Source organism: Lonchura striata, chromosome Z (assembly GCF_050655825.1).
Source record: "Lonchura striata isolate lonStrDom1 chromosome Z, ASM5065582v1, whole genome shotgun sequence".
Taxonomy (NCBI): Eukaryota; Metazoa; Chordata; class Aves; order Passeriformes; family Estrildidae; genus Lonchura; species Lonchura striata.
In genome coordinates this window covers 57,712,452-57,731,628 of record NC_140740.1, presented here as the reverse complement: position 1 = coordinate 57,731,628, position 19,177 = coordinate 57,712,452, and the positions used below count along the sequence as shown (strand labels likewise).

The following is a 19,177-nucleotide window of genomic DNA, read 5'->3' as shown; positions in this document are numbered from 1 at the left end:
AATTGTTTGGCTTGGAAAGGACCTTAAGTATCATCTAGTTCCACGCTTCTGCCATGAGCCAGAACACCTGCTATTAGACCAGGGCTCAAAACCCCATTCAGTCTGGCCTTGACCTGTGGATGGAGCATCTACATCTTCTCTGGGTGCTGTGTTCTAGTGCCTCATCAGCCTCACAATAAAAAATTTCTTTTTAATATCTACTCTAAATCTACCATCTTTCAGGTTAAAACCAGCCCCCCTTGTCCTGTCACTGCCTTTTTAAAAAGTCCCTCTCCATCTTCCTTCTAGGCAGCCTTCACATACTGGAAGGCTGCAATTAGGTTGTTCCAAAGCTTTCTCTTCTGCAATCTGAACAATCCCAATTTTCTCAGGCATTTCTTGTATGGAGGTGCTCTACCCCTTGATCATCTTGGTGTCCTTCCTCTGGACTTGCTCCAGCAGGCAGTTGACCTTCCTGTGCTGGGGACCCCACAGCTGGATGCAGCACTGCTGGATGCAGCACTGTGGTTTTACATGACTGTAGTTTGGAGACAATTGACAAAACAAAAACAAAGCTGTTGCATTACATGGAGAATTTGGATCACAGTCTTTGGATCTTTTCCAGTCTAAAAAACCCTAGAGAAATAAAAGCTACCAAAGTTGCTGTGGTTGTTTCAATGTTCAATATTCTCTCCTTACTTCCAGGAACAAGAACCAGGGAAAATAAAAGAATGCTGGTATAGCAGTATAGCAACTCTTGAGTTATCCTATAGTGAACAACAATTTGCTAAGATACTCTTATTTCCAATACAATGGTGTATAATGCAGGCTGTGTGTCAACTGCTTCAAACATTAGCTCTCCATTCTGCCTTTTTCCATCCCTGATAGCCCCCTGCTCCTAGTAGCTACTTTTGGAGCTTTGAAATAAACACACATTACAGAAGTGTTTTCAGAGGGGAAAATATCAAGTGAAGGAATTGCTCAGTTTACCTTTGTTGGTGTGAAGGTGAAAAGTTTGGGGTTACAACTCAGGTGAAAAGTTGGGTGTTGGAATTATATGTAATAAAACTTGCTTACACAAATCTCATCAAAATTCTGTCTTGGTGTTCCTGCCTTACAGCAACCTATCATAGATGTCCAGCATATTCAAATCAAAATCTATTGCTAATGGAAAAATCTATGTTATGAATGGTAAAGTTCATTAATAACATTACCAAGGAACTCAGAAATAACACTCTAAGCATGCTTTCTTTAGAGGCATGATAAACTGAAATTATGGACATCACAGTAGCAGTAGCAGATGTATTTGAAGGCCCTTGTTCTTTTGTTGATGCTCAGAGGTTACTGGGCTGCCCCACAGCATGATTGTGTAGTGGACTATAATTTGCTGGCTGGGTTAGTAAAGAGGAGCAGGGAAAGATTCAAATAAGAAACTGTGTTTCTAACCATTTCTCTCTATTAATGAAGCACTAAAGAGTGCAAGTTTTTCAAAGTACAGAACAGAATCTAGGAATCTGTGTCTTCAGTGAAGCCAGAAAAAGTAAAATACATGACCTAGTACAGCATTTGATAAGCAGAAGAGTGGAGAAAAATATTTGAAAGTCAGGATTTCTTACTGGAACATACATATGAAACACAAAGTCTAAATAAATGCAAATAAAAATAAAAATAATAAAAAAATGCCTTTATAGGCTCAGGACTTCTGGAGTTATGTCTATTTGTTGTCATTCATCTCCTGGAGTAAAAATGTAGAATGATTTCTCTTGCTGTGTAATTTTTTAGAGAACTGTGCCTCAACATTTTTAACTGTACATTAATGGATACCTAAGGTTTTCTAAGAGATTATTTTTTAAAGCTTGCATACTATTGCTAGAGCTGTCTTAAATTTTGTAAAAGAACAATATTTTTAGCTATGTGACTGAGTTTGAATAGTGCCAGTTTTAGAATAGGTGAAAATTTTGTCAATATATGGAGTGCATGTATGGACAGAGATAAGCTATTTGTCTACCTTGAGCTCTGCATTATAGCTCTAGAAATTTCCTCCATATTTTGCACATTTTTTATCTCTCACACCTATCCAAATGGTAAGCCATCAACTTCCTCCTCTTCCTCCCCTCCCCACAGTACATGGGAATTTATATATATATATATATTTATATAATGAATCTCTACAGAAAATAAATTTGTAATGCTATTGTATTAAATGGCTACAATTTATGTAAAATAGATTATATTTTTAAGCACATTTATTTATTGTCTAGGAGAAATTGTGTGTTAGCTGTTAATTGTCATATTCTCAGGTGAAAACAACATCCTTAAGAAATTTTCCTGCCCACATGTTGAATTACAGCCACTTTTTATGTCTGTGCAACATTGTATGTAGTGCCAGGAATGCGCTACTCTGTGATTATCCATGCTCTGGGAGACTCAGAGCTCAAGCAGTAAATCTGTGTTTTAAGAGCTGCAGAAAACTTTAGAAGTAGAAACAAAGTGTGGATTTTATTGGTACTCAACAGCAGAAACCTCTGTACATATGCCTACAGTTACAATTTTTCTTTCATGCTGTTGAAGCTTATATTTTTAAAATATAACACTTCTGTGTTCAAAGAACTGTGTAACACCAGTCAGATTGGTGGCATAAAGAAGAATGGAAACCAGCGAGGAATACATCTAGCATTTGACGTGATTCCACAATTTAGATGAGGTCTTATATTTTGGCATCATAACACTATTTTTATGCTGGTTATTCCAGGAGAAATTAATCTCTAACTCAGTATTAGGCTCAGATTGGTCAGGGGAATTTAATTAACTATCTCCCTCACAGTTGTCAGAGAGCTATGCCCTTTTTATCCATCAGAGATCTAAGACTTGGTTTAAAACCTGGCTACTTGAAATTGGAGGAATAATATAATTGGTTCTTTTGGACTGCCTTCTCTAATATAAAATCAAGATTTACAAAACATTTGGAACACCTGTGAGTGATAAAAATGGAAATTAAATATGTGTGATATTATACATATTGTTGGTAAATTTATACTGTAACTCAAAAGCTAATTGTTTTCAAACACAATTTATCCATTTCAGAGAAGAAATTTTCTGTTATAGATGTGTACCATTATCAAATTATATAGACAAAATAAAACTTCCTACAAAGCAATTTCTAAATGGAATTTGTGTGGAGAGTATTGATTAGTTACTTGAGATAAATTTCTTAGGGAGCTATAGCTATGAGTTCTTAGCATTGAGATAAGTCTAAGAATTTTCAAGTTAACCGTGCATGAAAAAATGTTCAAAACCAGAGCTATGTAGTAGTAGGATGCAAAGAGCACTATGATATACTGGAACCCATATGAAAAACAGTGAAAAGGAGTATATAACAATTTAAAGTAATTTAGATCGAAAGTTTTTGTATAGGTCATAAAATGTCTGAATCAGAAAAATATGCTCTTATTTATGATTTTCTTGCAAGAAAATTTTATTTCAGCTGAATCAGAAGATGTTAAATAATAAAGAAATAAATAATAAATCATAATTCTTGAGCAGAAAAAACTACCATTAAAATATTTAAATTTGGAATGAAAATATTCTTTTACAATAAAGTCCCTACAGAATAATTTAAGAAGGTTTGACGTGTATAAAAATGTAGAATCATACCTCTAATTTCTTATAATGTTCTTCCTTCTCCTCATGTCTGAGAAATAGCTCTGCCCAAAATGAATGTATTTTTTTTTTTAAGATTTTTTTTTTGCTGTGTCTGAAATCTTTTCCCCTAATGAACTATGGCTTTAAAAATGTTATTATTGCTGAAAAGATTATTATTTAGGCTGGGGGCACTACGTTGTCCAAAAGTTCATTGAGCATGCTTTAAAGTTTAATTAAAAAATATTTTAAATCAGAATAATTTTAAAATGCACCACTGTTTTTCAAGAGGACCTTTAAGGTAATAATTTTATTTCATTTTCTAGATAAGAAAATGCAACAACTTAAGCTTAGTCAGGCTTTATTGGGACATTGACTATAGCATTCCAAATGTGCTGGTTAGTTAGTGTGGAAAAGGCAATGATCAGTTTAAGAACCAAAGGATGAACAAAGAATTATCTGAAGGATAGGCAGCAGGTTTTATTGAAATGATAATCTACAATGTTAATGGGAGGTTAAACAAATATTTCCTTTGTGGTTTGGTCAATCTGATTTATTTCAAGTCATGAGGCATCATCTATAAATGGAAGTCTGTAGCTATCTCTTGTGAAGATATTACTGTCTTAGTGGTCCAGCTGAAATATAAAGAAATTCAATATCTTGAAAGAAAAATCATGCACATAGGGGACATAATTACAAATATTCCTGCTGTAAGTTGAAGGCTTACTAACGTTAAAATAGAGAAGACAAGACAAATCTCAGTCTCTTAGCAGAGTACAGATTGATGAAGTGATAACAACATGAGACTGCTGTGAAAAATAAAATGGGATTCTGGAACACATAATGCAAGCTCTTTCTATTACTGAAATGAGTACTGTTGTATAATGGGAAATCCAACTGCGATATATTATACATTTCTCATTACTTGAGGTAGTGAAAGGTTTGTCCATATTGAGAGATATATGATGTGGACAAATAATATGATATCATGCTACTGAATACTCTTAGTGAAGACATTAGCAATGATAGAAATGTATAAATAAAGACTGGGAGCCATGAAGAAGTAAGATCTTGCTTAAACTGACAGAAGGGTCAGTACCAAAATAAAAAGAATGGAGTGGCTATAAAGAAATTTAGATACTCAAGTATAAGATATCAGGAAAGTGAGATTTCAAAGCAGAATTCTAACTAGGTGACTTGGAAGAAATATGATTATTTTGGAACAAAATTCATTATTTTGCGAGAGGAGTTATATGACTGCAGTGGTAGTAGAAGGCTTAATTTGGTGACAGAATAAGATTAATAGAATTTTTAACAGCAAGGTAAAATAAGGAACATTTTATAGTTTTCAGCCAGTGGATCGACAGTTAGGCCTTTCAGGTTTACAGAATATGAAGTTGATAGGCTTCTTAATAAAGTTTCATTTGTCAGCCTGACAAGCTCGTTACAATTTCTGATGAAGTAAATTTTTTAAATGATAAAACTTTTGTTGTGGCTTCCAGATAAAAAAAAAAACTATTGGGTATCAAAAAATGTTTCTTGAAATACTGTCACTTTTGGGATATGAAGAGGGTCATTGTCAGTCATACCAGATATATTCTGCTCAGGTCTGAGACTGGGAGCTGTGTTTTCCTCTGACTAGGAAAACTCTAGGGCAATTCAGAATATCTAAAATGGGAGTGTACTCCTTTCTCTGCTGAATAGGTAAAGAACCTCACTTCCAGACTAAAGTTACACTTAGTCATTCAGCCGATGAATATCCACAACTTGATCCTGATGTCTGTGTTAACTTGTCTTTCCTACCCACTTCCTTAGCCTTAGATTCTTTCCACTTGGGCCTTTATTTTCAAGTGATTGAGAAGCTACTGGGAGTGGATGAAAGATGAGGAAAATAAAGACAGGAGGACATAAAAATAAAGGACAGGAGGAATATAAAGACAGGAGGAAGAGAAAAATAATCGATATTAAGACAGCCATCAGACTTTTTTTTTTTTGCCTCCTTGACCATTTGGTTTTCAAGCAAATCTGCACATGCAGATTGTAGATGTGGAGAAAAATCTAGCAGCCCAATATATTTGTTTTTATATAAAGTCTGTGTAGAAGTTGTAATACAATCAACATTCCTTAGGCAAGGAAGTATTTTCAAACTAGAAAAACAAAGTGATCTTGTGTCTTCATCCTGAAAAAAAATACTCTTCTTAATCTACTAAATTTAAAATAAGAATTTAGTTTAAGAGAGGGGTAAACATAAATGTACATGCTCTGGCTTTTAGGATATTTACTCTTGCTGTTAGTGAAATTTGGTGATTTACTTTTGGAAATTTGGAGATAACTCCTAATATATGATTTACTTCCTCTGCTGGGATTTGTGATTTTATATGACAACTTTTTTCAGTAGTGTTTTTTCTGAAATAATGTAGTTCATAATGACTGAAGCAGTGAAAGATTTTATGGAGCTCTTAGGCGGTATTGTGTGAAGCATTCAAAGGTAGTTCAAATATCTTTGGTAGAACTAGAAGATATGTTTCTGTTTCAAAAGAGATATATTTAGCATACCTTTCATGTGAAAACAGAACAATGTAATAAAATCTTTCTCTTTAGGAAGAGGAATTTATTTTCTAATGTGTTTTTATCTCTGCCAGATTTTTTTTGTTTCTGCCTGCTGAGTTATTCAACATTATTTTGCCATTCAGGATAAAAAAAACCACAAAAGCCTTACCTCAGCCCTTTTTTCTCCAAAAAAATCTCAAACTGATCCACCAACCAGTCAATAAAACAACCAAAAATCCAACCAAAAAAACCACCCCACAAACAAGAAACACCCACAAAACAAACAAACAAACAAACAAACAAACAAACAAAGAACTCCCCCCAGAAATTAACGACCCCCCACCAATTCCAATAGTATCTTTCCATCTTTAAAGTAACTTTTGGTCTAGCAAGTTTTTAAAATTGATTTAAATTACAATAAAACATTATAGGAAATTTATTAACATCTTAATGTGAAATTCAAATAGCTTTTCATACTCAAAATAATCAAAATGTCTACACCCAGCTCTGTAAATATAACCACTATGGGTATTACTTTTTATTCATGGACTCTACACAATATAGCAGTTTCTCTTCAGCTACAAATACTCCTCCAGCATTGCCTTTCCTGCCATGTGTGCTATTTTCTTGCTTAATATAGAACATTTAATGAGATCTTCAGGATTTTTTGGCTAAAATAAAATAACTAATAATGGCATCCTTCATAAAAGCACACATGCCAGCTTTAAAACAGTTATGGTGCATTCATATTTTTGGTGTTGACTTTTAATAAAATAGTTCAAGTTAAAGCTTTTAACTTCAAGGTCTGTTTCTTTTTAGGAAGCCACACAAAGAGCAAAATTTCCTTGAGATGGATAATTATGGTGATCAATGTTGATTTTTTTCTCTGCTTTTTAATGATGCGGTTATATTTTTCCCTTCTCTTTCTACACTGATGAATTTACACTCTGGAGTCTGTTGAAACAACTTACAAACAGGACATTTGGAACAGCTTTTAATGATTAACAAAATATACTGAGGAGAAGTTTAGTACCAAATATGTTTAGTGCTGCAAATAGCCAGTAAGTGAACTGGAAGAAGCACTTTGGGGAGATTTTAGAATTGCTTCGGATGTAACAAGTATCATTAATCCCTAGTGTTCAAGAGCACTGAGATCTGTTTTCATATCAGCATGAGGTCTAGCACTCTTAAATAAGCTTCCTGCCCATCAGAACCATTATGTATAATGGCTCCTGAGACTTGCCTTTTTTTGACAAATTTCACTTGCCTGCAAGAGATGATGTTTTGCATCTTTGGCCAACATAGGCAGATTTTTCAGAGGTAGATTTTAGAATAATGATTTTTAAAACTGTGAAGTATATTGTTTGATACTCAATTGTGTAAATAAGTTCTGGGAGGGAGATGGGTTATCATTGCATAGAGTTAATAAAGAGAAAAACTGATCTGAAAAATTGGAACCTACAGATTACCATCAACTGTGGTCATGCCTTACCAAAAGTTGTTGGTTTAAAGCACATTGATGTAAGAATATGTTCTCAGGAGAGAACATAGGATCATTTAGCCAATATCATGTCTCTTAAAATGTTACTAGGAAGCTTCACTGCATTATCCTTCTGCAAGTGGATATTCTGAGTCTCTCCATGAACACACATAAGAATTTACAGTCTGCAATAGTGTGCACCAGAGTTCCAAGGTTCAGCCAATTGTGTGGAGACTTCTGCTTCTTTGTCTGCTTTGAACCTTACTCATGCCATCTTCATTTGATGATTCTTCTCTATTTACTTCATATACAAAAGATATTGTCAAAGGTAATCCACTTCACTGGCTTTCAATGGTTTTGACTGGGTATGAAGAAACAACTTTCCATTAATGTACATTTATTTCTAATTCTCACAGTCTGACAAATCAAGGAGTAAATGTAGATGGATATTTAAAAATGTATCTACAGTGCCCAATTTACAGAGTTCAGTAATGCAGAAGGACTCTCTGTGCTCAGACCTGATGAAATTGTGTATAGAGTAAATACAGTAAGAAGTAGTACTTCTAGTACTCAGAATTTGTACTACATTAAGAATGTAACCTGTACAATTTACATGAAAATAGTGCCCTGCAAAAACATTTATTTCATTCAATTTATTTTTATTTTTAAAATAAGAACTTTACTTCAGATTTAAAACTCTTTCCCCTAGCAATTTCAATAGATAAGACTGTTCTGGAGGGAAAGTATTTCAGTACATGTCTTCAAAGGCCTTGTATTCAGCCTCACTCTGAGTGCTTCTGTAATCCTTTGCCTAATATAACATCTCAGTCCTGATTTATACATGTTTTGTTTTTATTATTTTTACAGTTGTGACACCACTAGGGACTTTTCACCAAGATAGATTTTCTGAGGCATAAAATTTGATTTGAGTAATGCAAAAAGAGTTGCTTGTAAATAACAATCAACAATGTTATCTGTGTTAGAAGTTTATTTAACTATTCTTTAAAAACAAACTTGTGATTTTGATTTCCTTATCATAAATATAGCTTCATATTTTTTTATATAGACCACCAGATTCCTATCACTTGGCACACTCCTGCTAATATGAATAGACACCCGTGTTTACCATTAAATGTTAATTCCTAAAATTAAGTTAGTACACAGAATGCATCTGTAGAGAATTGTTTTGTCAAATTAAGTTTAGAATTGTTAATACAATATGATTTTTCTACAGAGTGCTAGAGATATAAAACTTTTTCTTTTGAATAAAGAAGTGGTAAGGATACTAAGTAACATGATCAATTTATAGACTGTTTAAAAGACATGCTCTCTGGAAATGGATTTCTTCCTCATAAAGTAGAACTATCTGTCTTGAATATTATGAAATAAAAAAGCAAATTAAATTCCTTGCTAAAGTGCTGAAATCCATGTCTGGAATCTGTTGCACAGTAAATCCTCATAGCACAGAATATTATAGTGAAAGTGCCCAAGATTTTTTAATTATTCCTTTAAATCGGTGTAGACAAAACCAAACAGAATTACTTCATAAGATGAGATCATTAATATGCATGGATTGTTTGTTGTACCTTTCTGTTTGGGAAGTCCTTTTGTGATTGTGATATGTCTCATGCAGAGAAGCCAAATCCAATTCCTAATATTGGAAGATCCAATACCTACATCATTTATACTGCAGTTCATGGCTATAAACTAAAATTATTTTTAAAAAATTTCTGAAATATTCATAAACACTGACTCTGTGTGTCATTTCCCTCCTTCCCACATTTGTCCTGTATTAACATAGCCCTCATATAAACCATTGCAGTAAGGTTTTTAAAGGACTTGCAAGTCAAATTTCTGATGTATACTGTTCTCCCTGAAAAAAAAAATGGTAAATAAGGAATTTCCAACTGCTAGGAATTTGTTTCCGTTCTTTTTGTCCTTCTGTCTTCAAAATATTGAGTTTGGTTAAAATTTCTGTTTTATGAAGACAATTAATTTGTTTTGAGTATTTGGTTAAAATTATGACTAGGTTGAAAGGAGATTGAACTTTTTCCATTGGCCCCAATGGGACGGATATTAAATGACATATTCTGTACTGCAATATATTTGGGTTCTGGATCTTAGATTTGTTTCTCAGTGCAGAGAATTGATAAATTGATAATTGATAAATTATCTTACTGTTCTTATTTTTTAGTTATTGATTTCAAATGGGTAAATTTTTTATTTAAGTCATATACAATTCAGTTTTGGAGGTAAGGTTTACCCCTGGTGTGGTAAATAATACTAGAATTTAGCAAAAAAAAAAACCCCAAACAGTTAATGTAATTCCTGTCTAAGTGAATGGGAATCTTTCTTTCCCTGAGTCTGGAGAATGAAGAGAGAGTGAGTACTGGGCAAGACCCAGGAAAGGCCAGCCAAGAAAAGTTTGTCCAACTGCTCACCCACAGAACCAGAAACAGGCATAGAGTGTTAGCAACTGGAGAGTCCTTACTGAGAGATGCACAACAAGAAGTGGCCATTTGTCACCCTGACAGTGTCTCTAGAGTTTTGCTGTCTGCCAAGAGGTTGCATCCATGGTGTAATCAAAAGGCTGCTGAGCCTGCTGGCTCATTCCTTTCTTTCTAAGCAGGATTGAAAAATACTGAACAAAGTGACCCAGAGATATCAAGAGATAAGTCCTTTGGAACAGTCCCCTGTCTACTGTCCTCCTCTACCCTCCCAGCCAGAGAAGGGGATTTGAGAAAAAGGAGATGGATTGAACAGGTGAAAGGCTGTCTTTATAGCTGGTGTCATGCTCAAAGTCTTAACCTCTGTGATCTTTGCACACCTTTGAGAAATTAGACCTGTTTACAGCTGATAGAGCTCAAGTGTCCAAGTGTGAGCTTAATGTCCTGGGCAATAAACTGTCTGCATGGAGAATTATACTAGATTTAATATGGAAAAATAATGATGATCAAGAACTCAAGAAGAGCCAAAGGCGGTTGAAACATTAGGAAGCAACAGGGAAGCCAGGGTGAACTCCCTTGAGAGAATTAAGGTAAGTTCCTCTAAAGAGGGCATGGGGCCAATAGTCCAGTTAAATTCTTCTGTACCAGGCCATGCAGCATGCAGCACACAGCAAGAGAAACAAACAGGAGGAGCTGGGAGATTCTGCTCAGGTGAAAAACTATGATCTGATTACTACCAGGGAACTCAGTGGGATGAATTCTATGATTTGAGTGCTGTGGTAGATGGCAATAAAGTATTCAGAAGTGACAGGCAAAGGAGAGGGGAGTGGCTGGTTTTCCATGCTAAGACTGGATTGCTTGAAGCTGTAACTGAGGAGGAGAAATGCACAGGTCAAGAGTTTATGGGTGGACAAAGTCAACAAAGAAAACTTTGTTTCATATAAACAGATATAAAAGTGCAGTCAATTATGCCATTATATTGTAATTATTTTGTTTCTTATTTTATAGTTTATTTATCATAAATGTGAGATATATTCTTTCTTTTTAAATGTGTGTTTCCATTTTTTCCCCCCTCAAATTATCATTAATAGTTCTATGCCAAGATATGTTATGGCAATTATGAAGCTCTTCCTTCTCATTTTGCTAGGAAGAACAAAGAGGGCAGTGTGGCAGTAGCTTCTCTAGCTGCACATTTCCTACTTGACAGGAGCATCTGATATTCATTGGATCACTGCACTGCTTTGCAAAGCAGTACTATTGTCTGGTTTCAGCATCTATTTCAGGACTGCATTCAATTTTAGGATAAAGGCTAAAAAAAGGAAAAATGTGCAAGAAATCAAAGTATAGCAGTTTTACACATGATTCTTCAGGCATTGTATCCTATTTCAGCACAATTTCCAACTCAGAGTCATATTTTCCTCTATTTTATACATCCTAATGGTCTTTGAAAAAGCTGTGTGGTATCAATCTCTAGTTTTTCACTGTAAACATAACAATAAAAAGGTTATGTTATGCTACTATGGACCATTCTTGGTTCATACATGTTTGATTGTGAATGTTGAGTTTATTTTGTTCCTTTATCAAATCTTTGCCTAAATTAAGTGAAATAGATTCTGTACTCCTCAGATTTATGTTAATGTAACTTTAGAGCTCTCTTTGTTCTGAGGTCAGAATCTGATGCTTTGTTCTGAGGTCAGAATCAGAATACTGATTTCAACTCTCTCAATAATCAGCAATCTGCATAGTGGCAATTTTTAGCGATACACATTGACACGGTGGTTGAGCCAGATTTGGTAATTTCATCTAGTGATTTTCTACCATGATATTATTAGTATTTGATAGCATTTTTAGACTAGAAAACTTCAAAAACAAACAAACATTAATATGCAAAAACATTAATAACAAAATTAACCACTATTTACATATTCTGCACTTAATCTGACATGTGCACTACTTGTGTAGAAGAACAACTGTAAACAGGAAACCACTGTTTTAGAGAGTTTGTAATTTAGCATAACACAATGAATACCAGTAATAAAAAAGGATGAGAAAAGGGTACACAATGAATACAAGGATTATGGTTTTTATGATTAGGTTCCTGAGTTTGAGGACCCCTTTCATAGAATCAAACAGAATCATTTATGTTGGAAAAGACGTTTAAGATCAAGTCCAACTTTGGCCAATCACCACCTTGACAACTAGACTGCAGCACTAAGTGCCACATTTACCGTGAAATTATTTAGGTGATAAATCAAAAAATGTAAAGCCACATAAAGCAACCATCCCCCTTTACAAACATACTGCAGTGAAATTTTACATTCTGTAGAAATTTTACATTCTGTAGTCTAAAATGTTTGATGAATATGTAAGGTTTTGTTTCTTAAAGCGTTAATTTTATTCAGACCTGAATATAATTGCTCTTTGGATTTCTTTTTCAAAGATACTTTCATTTTTTATTTAATATCTAACTGATAGCTATCCTCTTTTTCATATTTTCGTCATATCTATGTCCATATATATAGGGCATAGGCACTGGCTTCTTTAACCACAGATAGAAAGAAATGAATAGTGCTAAAATCACACCATTGTTTGCCCATTGCATTTCAATGTTACTGCCCAGGATAATACAATACTTTGAGCTTAGGTTTAATACTATATAATAAGTTAGGGTCACTACAGTTTGGTTTCTTGTACCTATTACTGAGATCAGAGTGCTTCGGTGTTAGCTGCTGCTGCAACTTTTGCTAATTTGCTACTCTAAAAAAAGCTGTTTTAACATTGTGACGATGTGTTTCATTATGATACTTGAATAAATTTATGGTAAGAATAGGAAATTATGTTCAAGAATATGATTTCTGAATTTATTATGGATACAGCTTTAAGCATGCCCAGTGCAAGAGGAATAAAACCAATAAAAACAAAATAGAGTCCAGCAGAGGAAAGGCCACCGGTGCGGCCAGGAACTGGAGATATTGGCATTCAAAGGGGAGGCTGAGGTAGGTGGGTTGGTTTGGCATAGAGAAGAGAAGGTTCAGGCATGGGGCAAACGCACATCAGACTACCACAGTCTAGAGGGTAACTGTAGAGGGGCAATCACCCAGAGGGATGCCTAATGAAACATCAAAAAGCAGCAATAATAAATTGCACCAAGGGATAACTTGTTGAGCAAAAGAGAGAAATCCTTCCTGTAGTGGTGGCCTATCACTTCCAAGAGCTGTGCATAGAGTCTGGAGCATATCCAAAAGGGGAGTGTGCCCCAATTCCACCTGAACAACCAGTTTTGAAGCCAGCCATGATATCATAGCCTGTAGACATGCTCTCTAACTTTTTTTTCATAAGGATCACAAGTGTGACTTTAACTATTCATTTATTTAAGGAAATAGACTGTGGGTAGGAGGATATGGTATATGCATGTATCTCACCTCTTAGTCTCCTTCAGATGGCCTGAAGTCACCAAGCAGAATTTTGTATCGGAGGCTGTACTAGAGTATCTTTATTTTCTCTTAAGGCTTGTGATAATTCCTATCCTGCCCCACCCTGTAAGTGGTAGGTAAGTACTGCTTGGAACAGCACTTGAAAGGTGAAGTGCCACTGGGCAAAAAGAGGAAGTGTGCAGAGCATGGTAAATTCCTAAATTAGCTGCTGTTTCAGGTCACACTGCCTCAGCACTGAGTAGGGAGAAAATGCAGCTAGGTTTTAGTATGTGTGATAGTACCTGGGAAGCAGGGCTGAATGGACTTTAGATAAAAGTGCTTATAATGAAAATGCAGTTTAGTTCTGGGAAGGTTACCACTTGAAGACAAAGAAAACCAACCCCATATTAGAAGAGAGTGACACATAGTCATTAGAAGAGAATGACATATTTTTTCAAAAATATTTTTACCTATTAGCATGATAGAAGGTGGATGCACTGATCTTGTCACAGCAAAGCGTAAGAAGGGAAAAGCAGACAGCCAGGTTGTGGGACCAGAAATATCCAAGGATAGGTTCTCCCAGTGCAGCTGAATTCTTCTTGTGAAGGCCCCTTCTGTGACACAACCTGGTTCCTCAGTTGTTGCATAACCTATATATAGGTTTGAATCTACCTTGAAAAATGTAAGTCCTTGTCCTAGGAGATTTTGATAGGAATAACAGAAAGATAATTACAGCATTTAATGGATTGTGAGGTGTATGTGTATTATTTATGTATACTGAATTCTCAAGGACAAGATAAGAAATTAATGTTGATGTATGCCATTAGAAAGAGTACAACAAATTTTCAATCTTATGAAATTAAATTACAGCAGCAATTTTCTTTAAATAAAGTTGCATTTCAACAATTTTTAGCTCCCCAACTATTTGTAAATAGAATTTTGTAGAGATTTCAAGATTATGTTACTCAGTGGTAGCACAAAATGACAAGGCTTGTGCTATAATGCTGTTTTCATGCTTGATGAAGCATGAAGAACTTAAGCTTTTCTGTCAAGTTCTGAAAGCCTGTTCAATATAGCGCTTAATACCTGGAACAGAGTGAGGAGATGAGGGAACAAAGTTTCTCTTCCTTATCACCACTAGAAAAGATAGTTTTCACAGATAAGTTTGGCAATTTATTTCTTTTACTGGCACATTCTATGTGACTAGAAATTGTTAAGACAAGTCTAGTGACACTTGATATTGTTGAAAGATTATTGGGTACAGAGATTTTTGGCTCCAGTTTACTAGCATGAATCCATCAAAGTGGAGCTTCAGCATTGCCTTCAACTGAACATAAGAGTCTAAACTGAGGTGAACTGACTGTTGTGGATTAAGTGTCTATGGTACAATTTTTGTGTATCGGAACTCAACTATGATGAAAAGATGATGTGGTCTCAACTTTGCAATCAAAGAAACGGGAACAAAGTTTTTTTGGAAGTATGGCTGCCATCTAGGAAAATGATTCCAAGACCTGTTTGGAATATATTATGCTACCCACTTCAATTTTCCGTCCTTGAACAGAGTAACCCTGAATCTATATAAACAATAACAAATTAATACAAGTTCCTCTTAGCAACTGCTGAAATATGCTACATTTTTCTCCAGAGCAAAAAGTAATAATGGGAAACTTGAATGGTTTTTGATTTTTTGTTTTGTGTTTCCTTTGTTTCCTTGCAAATTGAAAGCATCTTTATTTGGATCAAGTATAATGAAAAAAAAAGTAGGAAGAGTAGAGTAATAAAATGCTGAATGGTATCACAGTGTTCTTGAACAGCAGGTGTCCATAAAAAGGCAAATAATAAATTAAGGACAATACATATGCTGTGATAATGGAATTTTACTTGTGGCAGCTAACATATTTGTAAAACTAATTTTTATGTTTTTTTATTTATCTTTTTCATAGGTGTGTGTATGCAAGTAGCCTTATCAATAACACTTAGGCACCCATGCTGGAGGAATGCACACACTGGTCAACACACTAGACACCAGAATATACATACTGACTATTGCAAATGTGCCTATTGTGTCTTTCCCTGGATTAGTTTACCATATAAGTATATAAATGAAAAATTGCTACTTTTGTTATTAGTCAAGAAATAAAAGTAGGCTAATGCCATTCATATTGTGTAGGTGAAGTTGAAATAACCTGTGCAGTACTTTTAGAGGAATCCTGCTGCTATCCAGTCTGATTAGTTGCTCCTGGTTACTACCTGCATTTAAGTGTGATGACTTTTTTATCAGAACAAAAATTGTTTTGTTGAAGTGGTGCTAATAGTGATGGAGGGGATATTGTTTTTCTATACTTTCTGCTAAATCTGCCTTTCTTGCATATGTATAATGTCAATAAAACAGTATACTAGTATAGCTGATTTGATTTATGTAATTTCTTCTAGCTTAGTATTAAATGATGCTGGAGGTTTCTTTTATTTCACCAAAGAAAAAGAAACTACCAGAAGTGTTCAGAAGTATTCCTTTTTTTTGGTCCCTTTGTCAGCTTCTGCAGCATTCATAGAGAGTGAATGCATCACTACTTACTTTACTCATACTAAGTGCTCTGGAGGACTGCTAATTTTTCTATTGCTTCCTTTATGTGAGAATTCAAGAGGGGAAATCATGAAAAAAAAATCTTTGAAAAGCCTTAAGAAGCCATGGGTTTTTTCACTTTCTTTTTAAATATTGCAATGCAAACACAAACATTTTAGAAACATATGAAAAATATAGTTTTAAAACCATTTATTTTCTGTTCTTCAGTTAGGCAACAATAGAAATATCAATTGGTGGTTTACAAATCTATTTTAAATATTTCACTGGATTATTTTTTTTTTGTTACTGAACAGGCCTGTGTAAGATTTCCTTTTTATGACTGTTTTAACCTCCTGTTTTAACTCTAGCTGAAAACTAAGTGCTACAGAGCTGTTGGCTCACATCTTAGCATACTATGGTCCTGTGGGGAGGAGAATCATAAACATATAAGACCTGTGAGTTGAGAAAAGAACAGGTTAGTATTTGAAATAAACTATATATATATACTATAAACTAATATATACTACTAGCATTAATAAAAAGGGAGACAACAAAGAGAAAGGAATATGACCCCAGACAAACAAGTGATAAGCAAAACAATATGCTGACTGATGTTCAGCCTATGCCCCAGCAGTGATTGGCTCCTCCTCGTCAACTGCCCCCAGGCATGATATCCTGTGGTATGGAATATCTCTTTGTCCTGTTCAGGTCAGCTTCCTTGGCTGCTCTACTAGCCAGATTCTTGTGCATCTGCTCACAGGCACAGGCACGGAATACTGAAAAGTCTTTGATTTAGAGTAAGCACTAATTAGCAACAAATAAAAGATCAGTGTACTACCACTATTCTTACTCTAGTGGTAAACACTAAAAATACTATTCTCATATTAATCTCAAAACACAGTAGTTGTACCAGCTACTACAAAGAATATGCACTCTGTAAGTCTAGGATCAACCTTAAAAAACATACATTTGAGTTCCTTCCATTGTGTGATTTTGGGCTCCAACTGCTTTAGCAATCTTTCAATAAAAATTATGTACAGTGCAAGAACATTGCATGAAGAAGCCAGTTCTGAATCCATTTATCAATTTTCCACCACTGTGCTAGTCCAGTTTCACCAAAGTTCATCCTTCATTAATCTGGATGATTTTACTGTAATTATCTTGATATATTGGCCAAAAGTGAGGTGAGCTCCGATCCCCACATCTGTAGTGGTGGAAAAGGATGCTTGTAGCTCCAAGAGAAGTGATAATATATATTTTATAGTAATTAATATAATACAATGTAATTAACTTGTTATTCTCATCCAAAATCAAATCCTTTTGGGATACACAGTGGATTTCCTCATCCTTCTACGTTACCCATGAAGTCCATCTGTGTCCTTGAGTAGAAGCAGTTCCACAAATGGATTTGCCTCTGCCTGAGTCAGGAATAACCCAGACTGGCTTTCTCAGAATATTTTCTAAGAGCACTATGGGAACTTTGTCCCTTACTACAGTCTATAAAAGTTTTGATTTGGCAGAGCCAGCTTGCTGACCAGTCCCTGGGAGTTGAGTAGCCAGAAGCTTTCACTCAGTGAGCATCCCAGCATTTGAAGATCCCACCTCCCACTGCTCTCAATGTAGATGAATTAATGTGATTAATTAATCAATGTGATTAATTAATCTGTAGTCCATTGCATTGTTTGATTTTGCTGGATGGATGCTGCAAGGCATACGCATATTTACATTTCAGCCATCCTTCTCCATACAAGAGGAGCTTTAACTGCCTGACTTGATTAATTGCAGCATGTGTTTTGCATTCATGAGTACCCTGTGCAATGTGTCCATGGCTGAGTTCACCTCTCAGCCATGAGCACACATACAGGCTGCATCTCTTCCCTGATGGCTCGAAGTATCATGGGCTCACCAACCTAAAAATAATTCAATGTTATGTTATCAATCTAGATCCACCCAAGATGCTTTAATCCTGATAGTCTAATTCACCTTTTGGTTATTTCAATATTTTTCAGTGGTCCAGCTCTTGGGTACTTGAGCATCCATATACATTCACATAGGCTTTCCACAGTGGCAGGAATATCTTGGCACTATGAAGTCCTTTAAAAATTTATCTTTCTTTATCTCACTACTTTAACTGCTAGAAAACTTCTCTACTCAAGGACACCTCAAATTATTTGGTATTATTTCCAGTTCACACACTATGTCACCATTTTGGAAGGATGATTGGTTAATACCTTTTTTCTTTAGTCATGCACTATGAGCAAATCCTATAAAATATAATTATACTCCTTATAATACTACTAAAGAAGTTCTTGAATAATTAATCTGTAGTCCAAATATTTTGTAATGTCATGTTTAAGAAAGGAAGTAAAATTGATCTGAGTTGCAAACCAGCAGAACACTGGTAATGACAAATGAAAACTGAACAGAGGAAAGAAAGTTTTTAAAGCATATTACCTTTTTAAACTGTCTCTATTAACCTGTTACACAAAAAAAATTAGCAAACACACAAAAATGTAACTCTATTATCACAAACATGAGTTTGAAAGTTTCAGTCATTATCTTTTATGTTGTCCCTTGGCTTTCTAGCCAATAATATTCTGATCATAATACAGAGTTATTAATGTTGCACCGCAGAAGACCTGACATTTGTTAACAAAACAGAGGGAAATTTGACATAATCTAGTTGGCATTTAGTTGTATTATGAACACTTACAGCAGCTTTGTTAGCAAATACCTGTATTCAAGTTATTAAAAAAAAAAGATAGTGAAGAAGGGCAATATGAAGTGAATTGCAAACAATTAGAGCAAAAATTCCTGACAGAGTCAGTAAGTGAAGCATCTAGTAACAGATAAAGTGATTCTAGACAATAAAATTTCAGGACAAAATTTCAATATCCTATTGCCATGTATCTGATTTTCTGATAATAAGGAACATAGGAGAGTGACAGAAAAATACTAAATGGGGGAAGGAAAATGGCAATGAAATAGTTAACATGTCACCCAACAGAGACCTATTAAAACAGTAATGTTTTAATGTGGACACAATGTTACCTCTTTTCTGTAACACTGAAAATGTCACTAATGATTGCCAGACAGACTTCAATCC

General features: G+C 34.8%; 1 protein-coding gene across 8 annotated transcripts in view; it reads left to right on the top strand.

Moving 5' to 3' along the window:
• PDE4D (phosphodiesterase 4D) overlaps positions 1 to 19,177 on the top strand; it is a 530,620-nt gene that overhangs the window by 102,265 nt on the left and 409,178 nt on the right. The window lies entirely within an intron of this gene.